Source organism: Bos indicus x Bos taurus, chromosome 20, assembly GCF_003369695.1.
Source record: "Bos indicus x Bos taurus breed Angus x Brahman F1 hybrid chromosome 20, Bos_hybrid_MaternalHap_v2.0, whole genome shotgun sequence".
NCBI classification, from domain to species: Eukaryota; Metazoa; Chordata; class Mammalia; order Artiodactyla; family Bovidae; genus Bos; species Bos indicus x Bos taurus.
The window spans coordinates 16,388,225-16,407,560 of NC_040095.1; positions in this window are offsets into that span (position 1 = coordinate 16,388,225).

Consider the following 19,336-nt stretch of genomic DNA (forward strand, 5'->3'; position numbering starts at 1 on the left):
GAGGAGAGACCCATGGGGAGGCGAAGGCAATGTGAAAGTAGAGACAGAGACGGGGGTGATGCAGCTACCAGCCAAAGCATGCCCAGGCATGCTAGCAGCCACCAGAAACAGAAGAGGCACAGAATGAAGTCTCCTCTACAGCCTCAGGAGGGAGCCTGGCCCTGCTGAAGGACTTCTGGCCTCCAGAACTGTGAGGAAATAAATTTACGTTGTTTTAAACCATTATGTCTGTGGTAATTTGTCACAGCATTCACAGGAAATTAATACCAATTCATGTCCAATTCATGTTGTATTCTTTGGAAAAGCTCATGATGAAAGATTAGGCATATGCTGTATGTTTCTACTAGGTAACCAAGACCTCCTACCATAACCAGTAGAATCAGAAGTAAAACTGACCCAAAGCCAACAGACGAGCGTGAGCCATGGCTGTCCTTCTCAAGAATCTGAACTGAGACAGATAAACTATTGTAAGACCATGTTGACCATCATGGCTGTAAAGTCACATCAATCAATTTGAGGCCAGAGTAGGTACCATGGCAAGCCAGACACTTGTAAATAAAGCTACAGGAAAGCTAAGATGATACTCTCAGTAATTTGGTAAAATGGAAAATCAAGAGCTGAGAAGACAAAAATAAAATACCAGAGATCTCACTTCATACTTCACAGAGAAACTAAATGCAATCAGATAAGAATATTTTCCTACCATCAAATTAATTCTAATTGAATCTGTGCCCACACAGGCTAGGGTTTTCCCCCCACTACAGAAAAGTTATCCTCATTGTTTCCTTTATCTTGCCTCCAATTTTCTGCTCAACCCAATGCAAGAAGTATTTTGCCCTCATTGCTTCATTGATATAACTCTTATTAAAGTTGCCAAGCCCTCAGCTTACTTGATTTCTCAGCAGCATTTCACAGAGCGTCTACTTCTCGAAACAATTTGATTTTATGACACTGAGGTTTCCTCTTACTTTCTCCAGTCTCTTTGTCTCCCTTGCTGGCTTTTCCTCTACCAGAGCTCTCAATGCTGTCACACCTCCAGGATTCTGACTTTGACTCTCTTCTGATCCCAATATTCTATTTCTAGTTAATCTTCTTCTATACCTTGGCTTTAAACGGTGTAAACAAATTCTGACAACTCAATTCTGTATCAGCAGCTTTTATCCAGCCACTTTCTTGACATCTCTCTATGGCTGTCTAAGGGCTTCCCTGGTGGCTCAGACGGTAAAGAGTCTGCCTGTAATGCAGGAGACCTGGGTTCAATCCCTGGGTCGGGAAGATCTCCTAGAAAAGGGAATGGCTACCCACACCAGTATTCTTGCCTGGAGAATTCCATGGACAAAGGAGCCTGGCGGGCTACAGTCCATGACACAACTGACTTAACACCTTACAGCTGTCTGAAAATTATCTCACCCTTAACATGGCCAAGAGGATGTTTGATCCCTCAGACCACATCATCCTAGACAGACTTATTCGTCTGCCTCTTTTCAACAAATAGCACCAACATCCACTGAGTTCCTTAGGTCAAAAATCCTAAAAGTCATTTGCAGTTCCTCTCCTTCCCTCCTCCATATCTAATCCATCAGCAAGTCCCAAGAGCTCTAGCTCCAAAATTTATCCTGACCCTAACCCTTCAGCAATTCTTTACCACCACTTCATCATCATCTCTCACTAAATTTCTGTAATTTAGAAATTACAGAATTTCTTTTTTTAAGGTTTTTTATGTGGACCATTTAAGTCTTTATTGAATTTGATACAATATTCTTTCTGTTTTATGTTTTTTGGCCATGAGACATGCAGGATCTTCGCTCCCTGATCAGTAATGGAACACACAGCCCCTGCATTGGACAGAGAAGTCTCAACCACTGCACCACCAGGTAAGTCCCAATAATCTTTTAACTATAGTCAGTTCCACAAATAGCAGCAAGAGCAGTTATTATATTGCTTTTCACTCTGATGAATTTCCTGTGTTCACATAAAATACAGATTGCTTACCACAGTCTACAAGGCCCTGTACATCTGCCCTCTGCTTACTCTTTTGACCTTATGCCCTTACTTTCTCTCCTCGACTATTTCACTTGAACCACACCCACCTTAAGTCCATCCTTCACACATTTCAAGTCCATTTTATTTCAGAAACTGGGCACTCCTTGTTACTTCTAGTTGCAAATGTCTTGACCAGATCTTGAGGTGCCTGACTTCCTCTCCTAATTCAAATGTCCCCTCCTCAGAAAGGCCCTTCCTGACCACCTCAGCTGAAGAAGAACCTCCTGCCCCACAACTGTCTATCACATTTCCCTGTTATTTCTCTCAGAACATTTATCAGTAAATGAAGGTATTCTGTTAATCTATTTGCATGTTTAAACTGTCCCATTATATTAACAACAAACTGTCCCATGATAACATCAGATCCTTGAGGCAATGACTTTGAATTTTTTGCTCTTGTATCCCTACATACCCGGTGTATGGCAGGTACTTAGTAAACATTTACTGACTCACTGACCAATTCTAGGACTCTCTGAGAATCCTTTAATTCCAATCTCCCTTAAACTTTGCGGTATATCATTTCCTGTCCTTCATTATATGATACTGTTATATTCTTTTAATAATCTTCTTTAATATATGCAAGTTTGTTTCATCTCTATAGCCAAATATAATTGATATAATTGCAGAAATGATGCTGCATCCTGGATTTGGACATCAATGAAAGATCTTTAATAGTAAAGCTGAGAATGTGGCGTGCATAACAATGTTCAGCCTAGCAGCCCCTTTGCCTATGCTGACCTTTGTTTTCCTGTGGCAGGCTTAGAATATGACTTTCAGGACTTCCCTGGTAGTCCAGTGGATAAGAATCCACTTGACAAGTCAAGGGACACAGGTTCGATGTCTAGTCCAGGAAGATTTCACATACTGTGGAGCAACTAATCCCATTAGCCATGACTCTTGAGTCCCTGCTCTAGAGCCAATGAGCCTCAACTACTGAAGCCTGCATGCTCTAGAGCTCATGATCTGCAACAAGTATCCACCGCAACAAGAGGCCCACACACTGCAACTGGAGAGAGTTACCCTCACTTGCTATGACTAGAGGAAGGCTGCACACAGCAGGGAGGATCCAGCGCACCTGAAAATCTCCAAAGCCTATCTTAGGAGCTAAGAACGATATCTCCATAGATTATACCCTGCTTTCTACTGCTATTCACTTCTCCCCAGGAGGAAAAATGAAACCTTAGAGGTGCATGATCCACTTCCTGTCTTGCCAACAACATGGAACATAAAGCACATGTAAGACTTTAATCATTAAACACGAGGCAGCAGAGAAACAGCACCAGCCTCGCAGTCAGAGAGCTGAACTCCAGTTCTGGGCTACCCCTACTTATTCAGTGAAGTCGGCAGGGGACTTATCTCTTTTCTAGGGCTTCTCTGGCGGCTCAGAGAGTAAACAATCTGCCTGCAGTGTCAGAGATCTGGGTTTGATCCCTGGCTCGGGAAGATTCCCCTGGAGAAGGGAATGGCTACCCACTCCAGTATTCTTGCCTGGAGAACTCCATGGATAGAGGAGTCTGGCGGGCTATGGTTCAGGGGATCACAAAGAATCGGACACAACTGAGCAACTAACACTGTCAACTTTCTCTGTAAAATAAAGAGGCTGAACCAGTTGACCACAACACTTTTTATGATTATTATCCAATTGTATACCTGCTCCTTTTATGTTAGTTCTATTTTAAAAGCTTTTTTTCCTTCTCACTCTCCAAGAGAATCATGGCTTACAAAAGCAGTTGGCTAAGTTTCCCTTGCAACACACCTCTGACCACACCAACGTGCATACAGCTCCCCCAGCAGAGACTCGTGTGATGGCTGATTTGCGCCTTGCTGGTCGCATGGCATGGCAAGTGGGCGTTTTACTGAGTTCATGGATAGCCGGCATTCTATGCCTTTTAGCTCAAGGGTGGTTTTGCTTGTTTGTTTGGTTTGATGAAAAAACACATTTATTCAGGGGCTCAGTTATGAAGTGAAACTAAATTATGTGTTGTGAAATTCAAACTGCAGGCTATAAACCCACACACACTTATGCTGTACAAGCCAAGTTCTCCTGAGGTGAGGTGAAATGAGGATTGCAAATGCCAGACTGAGTATATCTTCAGCAAAAAATACATGTTTGAACTGATTTTATGACTACAGTAATTTAAATTGCAGACCCCTGCAAGTCAATCTCTTGTATCAAGCCTTCCTGGGCAAATAGCTCAGTCAGATTTCATTTTCTTTGACCTCTTTCTGTATTTTTCCAGGCTTTCCATGAAATGGGGAGAGGGGCTTGATAGGAAGTAAGATAGCTCACAGGTCATTTTCTGCCCACACTGAGACTCGAGGACAGTCTCTACTGAGTCCCCACAGCTTGATTAATAATACCACTCTCTGAGGAAGAGAACCAGGGCTTTCTGGAGAAATGGCTGATTCTCGGACTGAGGCAGGAAATATACAAGATGAAACTGGAGATTCTTGTAGCACCAGAAATAAGGAACTGCTCAAAATAAAAAAAAAAAATTTAAAAATGATCAGAGTATGTCCACAGGACACAGGAGCCACATGAAAGTTTCCATTGCCAAAGCTGGAACAATTGGAACAAAAAAATAGTGATTTATGATCCCAAATATGAAATAATATCCATGAGTTCACATTGATGTGAATAAATGATTGAATAAATAAATAAGTGGGGAGAGCAGACAATCTCTCATGCAGAATTCCAAATACCTCCCCACTTTTTAGCTAATGGCTGCTTATAGTAGCTTCATTCCAAAAAGTATGGGAAAGGAGAAAAACAGTCATTCTGCAGTGGAGAAACCTGAAAAATACACGCTACTGCAAGCCGGCAGTCAAGGTCCCCACCGACAGCCAAGTCACAGTGACAGTGAGAATGGCACTTCATCTCTATGGTCTTTTTCGCCAAAACCCACAACCCTAGTGCAATCATGAGAAGCACATCAGACCAAGCCCTTGTGTGGTACATTCTTCCAAATACCTGACCTCTACTCCTCAATACTGTCAAGGTCATCAAAAACAAGAAAAGTCTGAAAAGTTATCACAACCTAGAGGAGTCCAAGGGAGACATGACCACTAAATGTCCCATAGTTTCCTGGATGGGACCTGAGAGCAGAAAGATGACATAGAGGAAAGCAGGAAATTCAAGTAAAGTATGGACATCAGTCTGAGATGATGTATCAATATTCATTCATTAGCTATGGTAAATACACTATACTAATGTAAAATGTTAATAATAGAGAAAATTGAATATGGGGTATATGAGAAGTCTCTGCCAACTGCAATTTTTCTGCTTATTGAAAACAATTCTGAAATTAAGTGCTTATTTAGAAAAAACCTGCTGGTTCCAATTAAGTTCAAAAAATAAATGTATAACAATTTCTTCTTCAACAATAACTTCTCTTATATCTGCTATTCTATTTACCAAGCACCCTGAGAGTTACTTTCTTGCCATTTCCAACAATTCTTTCAGTCTCACTCTTTAGCATATAGCATTTCAAGAATGTGATTTTTTTTTTCTTAAGCCTAAATTTATCTCTCTTCTCCTTTATTGTTGATATCTGAAAACCATACAATTTGTTCTAGTACTAATATGTTTCCATTAGTAAAATCTGACAGCAATTTAGATATGCAACATCTCTTTCAACACTAACTCTCAGGTGTTTCTTATAGCTATTTATAAAGATTCCTCCACTCTAGCTCCTGACGTTCCAGTTTGTTGCATCCCGTAATAATTCAGACTCTTTCTTGGCTCTCCTTAAATATTATAAAGTGTTAGGTCCTTTATTTCTTCAAATTGCCACAAGTAGAAAGGTCAGTCCTCAATAATAAACACAGCTTGTGTGGTTAAGGATTTCTCCTGCTGGAAAATGGTGCTAATAAAACCATCTTTTGGTGGGAATGGAGGGTAGGGAAAATTGGCATTTGTCTTGTCTTAATCATTCAATCCTTGATATTTAGCATATTTTTTGAAACCCATCTAGGACTAGTTTAAAATTATTGTCTACTATTTGCTAACTTTGGAGAAGAGTGACGATTAAGTTCATATCACAAATTATCATACAAAATTATATTTCAAAGAAAATGTCTCCCTAAACTATACCTCTACAAGGAGAAAATTTTCATACATATCACACATAAGCATGCATGAGAGTAAGAGAAGGTATGTGTTAATAAATACTGGCAAGTGTTCATTCAGTATGAATTGAGCAGCAGGTCAAATTCCCATTTCCCTTCAAAATCTCCCAATGAGCCTGAAATAATACCACCTACTGAAATCTTTACCATTAGAATCATTTCTTTAGTTTAAATGATTTTCCCATCCTGGGATCCTCAATCCACTTGGGGTCCTAGAGCTTTTTAGTATCAAAATTCTCTTTATAATTAATACATATATCAAAATGTAAATGCACAGGCTAAAACATCAAGTTTCTTTGTTCATGATTGTACTCACATCAACTAGGGTGCAGATGTTAATACTTATATCAAGCTAAACATAAACTTTAATTAATAGGAAAATATAACCTTGGTTATACTTTTTGGTAGACAAAACTCTTTTTTTTTTAATGGGATAAGGAAAGAAAATTGTAAGAGAGACTATTGGTGGTAGAAAGATTGGGAAACACTGAACTTTAGTCTTTAAAGATGGACTTTGACCTTGAGAAAGCCCCTGTAAAAGTACAGAATTGGGGAAATGAAGCAAAGCCCTTTCGGTATCCTCTAAGCTTTTCCCATAAGCACTGATTTAACAGACTGGTGAGTTTCTACTCCAGTAGGGACAAAGGAGAGACTGAATCCAAAATAGATACTTGTCCAGTTCAAGCCCAAACATCTGGAAAGCCAATATGGCGATCCATCCAAACAGATGGAAAGGACATGGGGAGGAATGGAACACCAGAAGGCCCGGGTGAGACTAGCACAAAGACGGAAGGCCTTGAGGCTCCTGGCAGAAATACTAGTACAGGAGGGCCGTAAAGTAAATTAGATAGGGAGGTGGCAGGGAGAAACTAAGTACCAAATCGCTTAAGAAGCAGTGAAAAAAGCTTCCCCATACATACACAGAATCACTTCTAAACAAACTTAAATCTTCACAAACTTGGCCATGCTTCTGCTTTCTTTTAAAATGTCAGTGATTTCAGTCAAATGAGTCTTACCATTCTATGCCTACATCTTGCCTGGGAAAAACTTTGGAATCATACATTTAACCAAAATGCCCTATGAAGTCCACTGAGTCGGAACAAGAAGTATGAAATCCAGAATTATTACAAAAGTCCTCAACAGAGAAATCAAAAATTTTAGAATACAACTTTGTGGAGGCTTTATCCAGCTTTCGAATACTACCTGAATGCTGGGTTTTCTTCATATTCTAACTTTTACTAAATTACTATAATTAATAATATTCCATAGAAAATAGTTGCTTAATGCTCATGCCACAACAAAGAAGGCTTTTTCTACTTTCTTCTTCTCGGAGTGCCTCCCTCACCCCCTTTACTACCTGTCAACATTGAATTCATCTTGGGTCCAACATGAATCCCACACAGGAAAGTACAGACAAAAGAAGAATGGTAGTCTTGGCTGGAAATCTCCTTTCTTCCTCTAATGTCTCAGAAAATGGGTGTACTGCTGATTTGATATTTACAAATCAAATATTCTGTGAGAGCCCTTCATATGTACACAGAACTGCCAGAGATTTTTTTAGAAAGTCATAGTGCATTTTCCCAAGGTTAAAGGCTGGAAGTTCTAGAATGAAACCTATACAATTTGGTGCACCCCAATGTTTTTAAACTTGACTTTGCAACCCTGCATATCAAGCAATCATGAATATCACACAAAAACACTTGTCTTCTTAAAAAAAAAAAAAAAAACTTGTCTTCTGCAATGCTTTTTAACTTGACTTTGGAACCCTGCCTACTACATGTGGTAAAAACTTGAATTTTATTGACATATGTAGTTATAGATAGATAAATAGATATATTAGTAGATAGAGTTATAAGTCTTGTATCATCAAACTCCAAGCCACACTAAAAGTCTCTAATGTAAAGGGCTTCTCTAAGGCTGAAGTCAAGCACCACGTCTTGTTGGCTGTTGTTATGCCCATTACCAAGCAGGCACATAGCAGGAACTCACTGGGTATAACTGGAGTAAAGCGCAGGAGACAGCAACACAGAAAGTAAGTAACACATATCAAGGGTCTGTTATGTCTGATGCTGAGCTGGGAGCTTCACATGGATTAGTTTACTTAATCCTTGCAGCAAGGCATCCCCATTTATAAAAGGGAAAACAGACTCAGAAAGGTTAAGTAATTTTTCCAAAGCTCACATCACTAAGGACTATTGAAGTCAGGATATTTGCTTTATATATTGGAGCTTTAGAATATTTCATTTGAAAAATGTTTCTGCCACTTTGAAAACATGAGTCCATATAGGAAATAGTCTAGTTTAAGAAAAAGAAAGAACACTGAAACATTATTAAACTGGCTTCTCATCAACCAAAGGTTGAACTTTAATTAAAAATTAAAGTTACCATCTAATAAAAACATTCTGTGTAGCCTGTCCAAGAATTTTGAAAAATAAATCTCTGACATTCATTCTTTTAGAATTGCTTTAGGGTTTAAAAATAAATGTAGTATATTTAAAACATATATACATCATTCAAAAGTAAAACAAAAAATGAATAAAAGACTTTTTGTTTAGTGTGTGATGTTTACCAGCTGCTTCAGGGCTCAAAGAAAGCATTTAATTGAATGTCTAAAAATATTTAAATAACACTTCAACTCCAGTTGCATAGTCATGGAGACCAAGGTATTCTTCCTCATTTGAAGTTTTAAATTCCCCCCCCCCAAGTAGATAAAAACAAGTTTTAATTTTGAAAGTTTCATCTAAAACTGTCATTACAGAAAAGAAAAATGATGCTTTATTTTATGGCTAAAGAGTATATCATAAAAGAACTAGTGGCCATATTTTTGGTCACACTTATAAGGAAGTATAAGGTCTAGAATCTGATTTATTTACTACTTTATTCACTTATACAATAAATATCTGTGTCTATGAGATGCCAGGCACTGCACTGGGAACTTGGAAATATAACAACATCTCAACATTCATAAGGACTACATTCCAGATGAGGCCAGGAACAAGTAACCAACAGATGAACAACATGATTTCTGATAGTGGTATGATCTCTAAAACTAACTAAAATAAGAAGTGATACAGCATGTAAGGGTTGGTGGTGTGTGAAGTTGGCTAAAAACAGTAGCTCCAGAAGAGCTCTCCAGGCAAAGGCCTTAAGCCAGAATTGAGAATGTCATACTCAAGGACAGAGATAAAGCTCAGGGCAGAATGGAGTGAATCGAGCAGTAATAGAAGATGAAGTCAGAGAGACAGGTAGAGACAAGGAAAAAGCTTGGGTTTATTCTCAGTCTGATAGGAATCCACCAGATGGTCAATACCAAAATCAGATTATATTCTTTGTAGCCAACTATACAGTCAACAAAAACAAGACTGAGAGCTGACTGTGGCAGAGACCATGAACTCTTTATTGCCAAATTCAGACTTAAATTGAAGAAAGTAGGGAAAACCACTAGACCATTCAGGTATGACCTAAATCAAATCCCTTACAATTATACATAGGAAATGAAAAATAGATTCAATGGATTAGATCTAAAAGACAGAGTGCCTGAAGAACTATGGACGGAGGTTTGTGACACTGTACAGGAGGCAGGGATCAAGACCTACCCAAGGAAAAGAAATGCAAAAAGGCAAAATGGTTGTCTGAGGAGGCCCTACAAATAGCTGTGAAAAGAAGAGAAGTGAAAGGCAATGGAGAAAAGGAAAGATACACCCATTTGAATGCAGAGTTCCAAAGAATAGCAAGAAGAGATAAGAAAGCCTTCCTCTGTGATCAATGCAAAGAAATAGAGGAAAACAATACAATGGGAAAGTCTAGAATTTCTTCAAGAAAATTAGAGATACCAAGGGAATATTTCAAGCAAAGATGGGCACAATAAAGGACAGAAATGGTATGGACCTAACAGAAGCAGAAGATATTAAGAAGAGGTGGCAAGAATACACAGAAGAAATGTACAAAAAAGATCTTCATGACCCAGATAATCACAATGGTGTGGTCACTCACCTAGAGCCAGACATCCTGGAATGCGAAGTCAAGTGGGCCTTAGGAAGTATCACTACAAACAAAGCTAGTAGAAGTGATAGAATTCCAGTTGAGCTATTTCAAATCCTATAAGATGATGCTGTGAAAGTGCTGCACTCAATATGCCAGCAAATTTGGAAAACTCAGCAGTGGCCACAGGACTGGAAAAGATCAGTTTTTATTCCAGTCCCAAAGAAAAGCAATGCCAAAGAATGCTCAAACTACCGCACAATTGCACTCATCTCACACGCTAGCAAAGTAATGCTCAAAATTCTCCAAGCCAGGCTTCAACACATGAACCGTGAACTTTCAGATGTTCAAGCTGGATTTAGAAAAGGCAGAGGAACCAGAGATCAAATTGCCAACATCCACTGGGTCATGGAAAAAGCAAGAGAGTTCCAGAAAAACATCTATTTCTGCTTTATTGATTATGTCAAAGCCTTTGACTCTGTGGACCACAACAAACTGTGAAAAATTTTTAAAGAGATGGGAATACCAGACCACCTGTCTTGCCTCTTGAGGAATCTGTGTGAAGGTCAGGAAGCAGCAGTTAGAACTGGACATGGAACAACAGACTGGTTCCAAATAGGGAAAGGAGTACGTCAAGGCTGTATATTGTCACTTTGCTTATTTAACTTATATGCAGGGTACATCATGAGAAACGCTGGGCTGGATGAAGCATAAGCTGGGATCAAGATTGCTGGGAGAAATATCAATAACCTCAGATATGCAGTTGACATCACCCTTATGGCAGAAAGTGAAGAAGAACTAAAGAGCCTCTTGATGAAGATGAAAGAGAGGAGTGAAAAAGTTGGCTTAAAGCTCAACATTCAGAAAACTAAGATCATGGCATCCAGTCCCATCACTTCATGGCAAATAGATGAGGAAACAGTGGAAACAGTGGTAGACTTTATTTTGGGGGGCTCCAAGATCACTGCAGATGGTGACTGCAGCCATGAAATTAAAAGATGTTTGCTCCTTGGAAGGAAAGTTATGACCAACCTAGACAGCATATTAAAAAGCAGAGACCTTACTTTACAACAAAGGTCCATCTAGCCAAAGCTATGGTTTTTCCAGTAGTCATGTATGGATATGAGAGTTAGACTACAAAGAAAGCTTAACGCCGAAGAATTGATGCTTTTGAACTGTGGTGTTGAAGAAGACTCTTGAGAGTCCCTTGGATTGCAAGGAGATCCAACCAGTCCATCCTAAAGGAAATCAGTCCTGAATAGTCATTGGAAGGACTGACGGTAAAGCTGAAATTCCAATACTTTGGCCACCTGATGCGAAGAGCTGACTCATTTGAAAAGACCCTGATGCTGGAAAAGATTGAAAGCGGGAGGAAAAGGAGATGACAGAGGATGAAGTGGTTGGATGGCATCACCAACTCAATGGACATGAATTTGAGTAAACTCCAGGAGTTGGCAATGGACAGGGAGGCCTGGCATGCTGCAGTCCATGGGGTCTCAAAGAGTCGGACATACTGAGCAACTGAACTGAATAGGAAGCCAGGGAGGGCTTTAGACAGGGGAATGAGGTCCTAAGATTTAGCTTTTCAAAGATTATTGTGGACTTGCTCTAGAGAGTAGGGGCCATGGAGGTGGGGCAGGTAGGCTGCATCACAGCTTAGGGCTGAGCTGTTTGGATGAGACAGCTAAGAAGACAGAGGGAGGAGGGTGTGGATACAATTGGAAATGGGGTAAGATGATGTGCTGGTGGACTGGGTAACATGAGGTGAGGAAAAGAGGGGGTCAAATATCATTCCTAGGTTTCTGACATGAACAGCCCAAGGCAAAATCAGTCCATTTCCTAAAGTGAGAACTGTTTCCTATTTGTGTGTGACTGCAGGTGTCCCTTTTGCTATACTGCCTAACGAGTCATAACACACCAGTGTCTGTGAAGCACAGAATGAGAACACTGCTTTGGAGTCTCAGTTCAGTTCAGTCATTCAGTCGTGTCCAACTCTTTGTGACCCCATGGACTGCAGCACGCCAGGCCTCCCTGTCCATCACCAACTCCCAGAGTTTACTCAAGCTCATGTCCATTGAGTTGGTGATGCCATCCAACCATCTCATCCTTTGTCATCCCTTTCTCCTCCTGCCTTCAATCTTTCCCAGCATCAGGATCTTTTCCAATGCATCAGTTCTTCACATCAGGTGGCCAAAGTATTGGATTTTCAGCTTTGGTAAATATTCAGGACTGATTTCCTTTAGGATGGACTGGTTGGATCTCCTTGCAATCCAAGGGAATCTCAAGAGTCTTCTCCAACACCACAGTTCAAAAGCATCAATTCTTCAGCACTTAGTAGTTTTGCATAATCCTCTCCTCAGAGTCTAACTTACTCCTATTCCATGAGGAAAACTACAGTGCAAGATGTGGTATTGCCTGCGTGGCTTTTAACTTTTCTTGTAACTGTTAAATAGGTAGAATAGGGAAAAGGAGCCCAAAATGGCAGTGGCTAAAAGACAAGGAAGGGAAAAGCCCGCGAAAATAGAACAAAGGAAGATCCGAGGACCGGAGTGAGGACCTCAGGTAAAACAAACAACACTCCTGGCTGGCCCAATTTATATAGGACAGGCCCAGGGAGAGGAAAACATATAAAAAGAGGAGCCAAAGGGCTCTCTCTCGTGTGCGCACTGGAGTGCTCTTCTCTTCGTGTCTTTGGATCCATGTTCCCTCATGCCTCAGAGATGGATTTTCCTGCTATCTTCTAAATAAAATAGAGCTGTAACACTGAGCTGTAACACTGATTTGTCTAAGAGCTGTAACATGGTCCTTTCGAGACCTGAGAGCTATAACACGGTCTATCCAAGACCCGAGAGCTGTGACACGCTGAGGGGGCTTTAATGTCCGTCACTCCAAATCTTTGTTGTGACGAGACAAAGAACCGAGGAACATACACTCCCATGACATAACCAACTGTACCAATAGGTACATAAAGCATAAATGGGTAGTTGATCAAATGGAAACAAGTCAAAAATCTGATAGTTTTAAATCAAGTCTCAAATCTCAAATCTAATAACAATATTTGGTAATGGATGCTTGGGGCTGGTGCACTGGGATGACCCAGAGGGATGGTATGAGGAGGGAGGGGGGGTTCAGGATGGGGAACACTTGTACATCTGTGGTGGATTCATGTTGATGTATGCCAAAACCAATACAATATTGTAAAGTAATTAACCTCCAATTAAAATAAATAGGTTTATATTTAAAAATAAAAAAATATATTTGGTAATGGCTTAATTACCAACCCATTGTTTGGGTTGTTTGCTTATAGTTAGAACATATTGTATTAAAATATATAGTTAAAACAATACCTATTGTCATTTGAAAGAATTATTCTCTCATTGTGGATATATCAATAGTTTTTTGGTTTTTTTTTTTGGTTAAGGTATAATTTATGTATAACATTATATTAGTTTCATATGTACAACATCATGATTCGACATTCATATATACTGGAAAATGATCACCACAATAAGTCTAAATAACATTCATCAGCACACATAGTTACAAGAAACATTTTTCTTGTATGAAGACTTTTAAGATTTATTCTCTGAGCAAATTTTAAATATGCAATATATGGTAGTAACCATGCTGTATATTACATTCCATAACATTTATTTTATAGTTGGAAGCTTGTACCTTCGACCCTCTTCACTCATTTCACCCAGTTTCAACTCCCTAACTCTGGCAATTACCAGTCTGATCACTGTATCTATGAGCTTGGTTTGGGTTTTATTTTTAGATTTCACATATAAGTTAGATCACATGGTATATGTCTTTCTGTGACTTATTTCACTTAACATAATGCCCTCAAAGTCCAACCATTTTGTCACAAATGGCAAGATTTCGTTCCTTTTATGGTTAAATAATATTCTATTTATATGTATATGTATGTATGTATACACACACGTGCATACATATATACACACATATTTTCTTTATCCATTAACCTATCAGTGGAAACTTAGGTTGTCTCCATATCTTGGCTATTGTAAATAATGCTGGAATGAACATGGGGTACATATCTTTTTGAATTAGTGTTTTTATTTTCTTCAGATAAATACCCAGAGGTAGAAAAGTTGGAAATGGCAACCCACTCCAGTGTTCTTGCCTGGAGAATCCCATGGACAGAGGAACCTGGCCAGCTACAGTCCATGGGATCACAAGAGTCAGACATGACCGAGTGACTAAACCATCACTGCCAGAAGAGTTGGATCATATGATGTTGGGTTAGCCAAAAAGATAGTTCACGTTTTTCCATGACATCATACAGAAAGACCTAATGAACTTTCTGGCCAAGCAAATAGTTCTATTTTTAATTTTTTGATGAATCTCATACTGTTCTCCATAGTGGCTGCATCAGTTTGCATTCCCAAAAAAAGTGCACAAGAGTTCCCTTTTCTCCTCATCCTCCTAGCATTTGTTGTTTTCTTTTCAATGATGCCCATTCTAGTAGATAAGAAATGATATCCCATTTTGATTTGCATTTCCCTAGTGATTAGTGATGCTGAGCATCTTTTCATGGATCTATTGGCTATCGGTTTATCTTCTTTGTAAAAATATCTATTCAGATGCTCTGCCTATTTGATTAGATTGTTTGGTTTGTTGTTATTGAGTTGTGTATTTTGGATGTTAACTCCTTTCAGACATATGATTTGCAAATGCTTTCTTCCATTCAGTAGGCTGTCTTTCCATTTTGTTGATGATACGTCTGCCATTTACTAAGTCCTTGCTGCAAATATGAATCATCCTAAGAGCATTACATAAATCAGGCCATTTAATTTGCATTTCAGTTCTGGGAAATAGGTATCATGATACTAAGGACAAGTATCTATTTATATTTAATCCTGGGTTTGTTTTTCACCAAAACTTGGCTTCTAGAGCTCCAGAGTTCAAAATAAACTTTTCTATCAAACAACTAGCAAAGACAGATAAGAAATAAAAGCTGAACAATGATTTTATCCACTGCATCTAGAGTTAACAATTAATTGTTTCAAATCTCTTTTTTCTCTAAATTTAGCCTAACTGCTAAAAATAATGAAACCATCTAAAGACACTGAGAAAATCCACAACAAAAGTGAAATTTTGTTTCAAGTTGTGCGTTAGTTGTCTAGCCTGGGTAAATTTTATTTAAAGCTTAAAAAAATAAAGGTGTGAAACACTGAAAGAAAACATTAGGGGGTTAGAATAAGTAGTGAGGTAAATAACTAAGACAACATCCAAGGTCACAAAGCAAAAGAAACTTCCAGGAAGAGATATGAATATGAACTGGCAGGTACCAGGGAAGGTTGCCTCCCAGAGTTGGCCAGTCCCATAAACAGAGGCACCCTCTTTGGGCATCCGCCAGGCAGCACCTTGAACAAGACACCCCTCCCCCTAAACTTGGTCTTCTAACAGTTCATTATGATTCTTCACCAAACTCTGCCCTCCAGAGGATGTTAGCTATCCATGATTCCAATGGTTGTATCTGTTCCAACTGTGTCCATAGCATGGGGGAGAATGAACACGGGATGGAGGAATTTTGTGGCAACGATTAATGGGAACAAGGCCCACCACAATCAGTCCCCAAATCTAAATTAGAAGTTACATCAACATCTCCTAGGCATAGCCTTAACTGCATCTTCCGGATAAAGGAAAGAGGAAACAAAAGCAGTAAAAAGAACAGCAGTGGACTTTCCTGGTGGCTCAGTGGTAAAGAATCCCTCTGCCAATGCAGGAGACATGGGTTTGATCTCTGGGCTGGGAAGACCCCACATGTCACAGAGCAACTAAGCCCATGCTCCACAACTATTTAGCCTGTGCTCTAGAGCCCCGGAACCACAACTACTTAAGTCTGAGCACCCTAGAGCCCTACTCTGCAACAGGAGAAGCCACTGCAATGAGAAGCCTGCCCACGGCAAAGAAGAGCAGCCCACTCACCACAACTAGAGGAAAGCTGGAATGGCCACAAAGACCCAGCAGAGCCATAAATAAAGTAAAATTATTTTTAGAAAAAGAACACCAGCTTTTGTTTCTTTGTTGTTCTATGGTTTTGTTTTGAGGTTTCATTTTGGCAGCCAGAGAAACTAGCACAGAGGACAGCTGAAAATTACAAAGTTTACTTTTTAGTTGATAAGAAAAATATCCTGAACTTCAGATCCTTTGTGATCCAAGTTGCTAGAAAAGCATTCCTAATCTTCTTGAGTGAAGCCTTTAGTTGCTGCTGCTGCTGCTGCTGCTGCTAAGTCACTTCAGTCGAGTCCGACTCTGTGCGACCCCATAGACGGCAGTCCACCAGGCTCCCCCGTCCCTGGGATTCTCCAGGCAAGAACATTGCAACCACTTCAATTAAACCGGTATTTATTTAGTGTCAGCCTGTGCCAAGTACCCACAGACACTGTGGATACGATGATCTCATGTGTGGGAGGGGACAGGGGATGTAAACATATATAAAATCATGCCTAACCTTCCTCTGTTTATGACTCATTCTCTAAGGTTACTTTGAAATTCAATCTTTCTCTACCAGGTACTCAAGTACTTACTTAACATGATCTAATTTGCATACTTGAGATGTTCTCTGGTCCACCATTCAAATCAAAATATGAAATAGGACTGGGACAATGTGACTTTATGCCAAGCAACATGCCATACTGAAGGCATTCAAATCATGGCTACTGATTCAAGTTCACAAGGCTCTGACGTTCAACAAATAGTCATTGAAATTCAAATTGTTCCTATTTCCAGGAAAACTCAACAAAGCTACATAATGTTGACCCACATCTCTCTGAAGTCTACTAGGATTTGTCCCCTGAGAACTGACTGAGAAGGGGGTCAGAGGCTTAGCTGACTCCTCTGCCCCCTAACCTGAGAAAAGCTGAACAAGCAACAGACTCTTAAGAAAAACAGAGCGAGCATGCATTTATATTTATGAGCACTTAAAAGAGCTACAGGCCTTTTTGTAAGAGACACAGATATGTGTACTTGACACATGCCGCCAACATAGTCTGAGGTCAACCAGCAATTTGCTTTCTGAGCCTTTATAGAGCAAGCCTTCATCACTTGCTTTAAATATGCATCGTCAAGATATGCAAATTAGTACTTGTCTATTAACCAAGGGCATTAATGAAATCACTCCTTCCATAAATCTTAATTTTAATTAAATTAGATCTACAGCATCACAGGTCCCCAGCACATATCTTTAAGCTGTGGATGTTGTTTTCTATTGGATACTAACACTGGGTCCTGGGAAAGCCTGGTGAAGCTTCTTTGGGCCTGAAATGGCTTTGTTCTGCTTCATTTTATTTTGCCTTTTCTTTCATAAATCTGAGATAATCAAATGTTTATATTGGCTCTTAGCTATAAAGCTTTAGGATTATATTTAAAAATTAAACAAAGCTAAACAAAGTATTAGAAATGCTATACTGAATCTTTAGTAGGAATAAAATCTAACAAAAATATACTAATATAATAAAAGTTGTTTGATGACACTAAAGTCATCAAGGGAAGAAGGCCATTCCCTGCAATCTAAATACAATGAATGAGGGATTCCCTGGTGGCTCAGCGGTAAAGACTCTGCCTGCCAATGCAGGAGACACAGGGTTCGATCCCTGATCAGGGAAGATCCCACATGCTGCATAGCATCTAAGCTCATACGCCCCAAATTTTGAGCTCCTGAAGCCCCCACACCTGAAAGTCCACACTCCACAAGAGAAGCCCAAGCACCACAACTAGAGAGGAGCTCCGCTCATCACAATTAGAGAAAGGCCTGCCGAGCAGCAAAGACCCAGCACAGCCAAATAAATACATAAAAAGGCTCCAGCAGGATTTTAAAAAAAGAAGAGTGGCATCATTATCAGTAGTTTCATCTCCTTCATAGCTACTGTTGAGTGTTTGCTCTCCCCTGAGCACAGGGCTCTGTGATTATACATGACCTCACTTGCTTCTCCCAGTAAACCTGGGAAGCAGGTATTCCTCTCCCAATTCACAGGAGAGAAGAACTGAAGCTGAGGCAGTCTAAGCAAATTGCCCACAGTGACACAATGTAAAGGGAGAAGCACAGACAACCCCAATCTTTCACTCTAAAGCATGTGATAACCATGAAAAAAAAAAACCCACAGGCAGGTGACCAAGCTGCTCAAGGTTGAGTATACCTGGTATAAAAATGATAAAGCAGCAAACTTCCCTCCTCCCAAGGAGCTGACAGATTTAGAACAGAGATCATCTCAAAATACATGGCCCAGACAGAGGTGAATTTCTAGCCCCTAGGTTGAGTGAGAACAATAAATAGCCAAATCCTTGGCCCTTGGATTTAACCATTTTGACTCTTAGAGATGTTTATTTTCAGAATTTCTCTTTGGCACTATCAGCTAGTGTGCTAGTAAGTGGCCACTTGGAAATACCTCTTGTGTTTATTATTTGAATGTGCTGTGTTTTTTAAGAATATGGGTCACCTTTGGAGAAATGTCTATTTAGTTCTTTGGCCCATTTTTTGATTGGGTCGTTTATTTTTCTGGAGTTGAGCTGTAGGAGTTGCTTGTATATTTTTGAGACTAGTTGTTTGTCAGTTGCTTCATTTGCTATACTCAGCCATTAAAAAGAATACATTTGAATCAGTTCTAATGAGGTGGATGAAACTGGAGCCTATTATACAGAGTGAAGTAAGCCAGAAGGAAAAACATAAATACAGTATACTAACGCATATATATGGAATTTAGGAAGATGGTAACAATAACCCGGTGTACGAGACAGCAAAAGAGACACTGATGTATAGAACAGTCTTATGGACTCTGTGGGAGAGGGAGAGGGTGGGAAGATTTGGGAGAATGACATTGAAACATGTAAAATATCATGTAAGAAACGAGTTGCCAGTCCAGGTTCGATACACGATACTGGATGCTTGGGGCTAGTGCACTGGGACGACCCAGAGGGATGGTACGGGGAGGGAGGAGGGAGGAGGGTTCAGGATGGGGAGCACATGTATACCTGTGGCGGATTCATTTTGATATTTGGCAAAACTAATACAATTATGTAAAGTTTAAAAATAAAATAAAAAAAAAGAATATGGGTCACTATTTCATATGAGTCTCATTTAGGAAGACTCTGAGCAAAAAATTTTCTCAGGTTCTGATGCCAGTTTTTACATGCCTCTCTTGAGCAATAGGTATGAGCA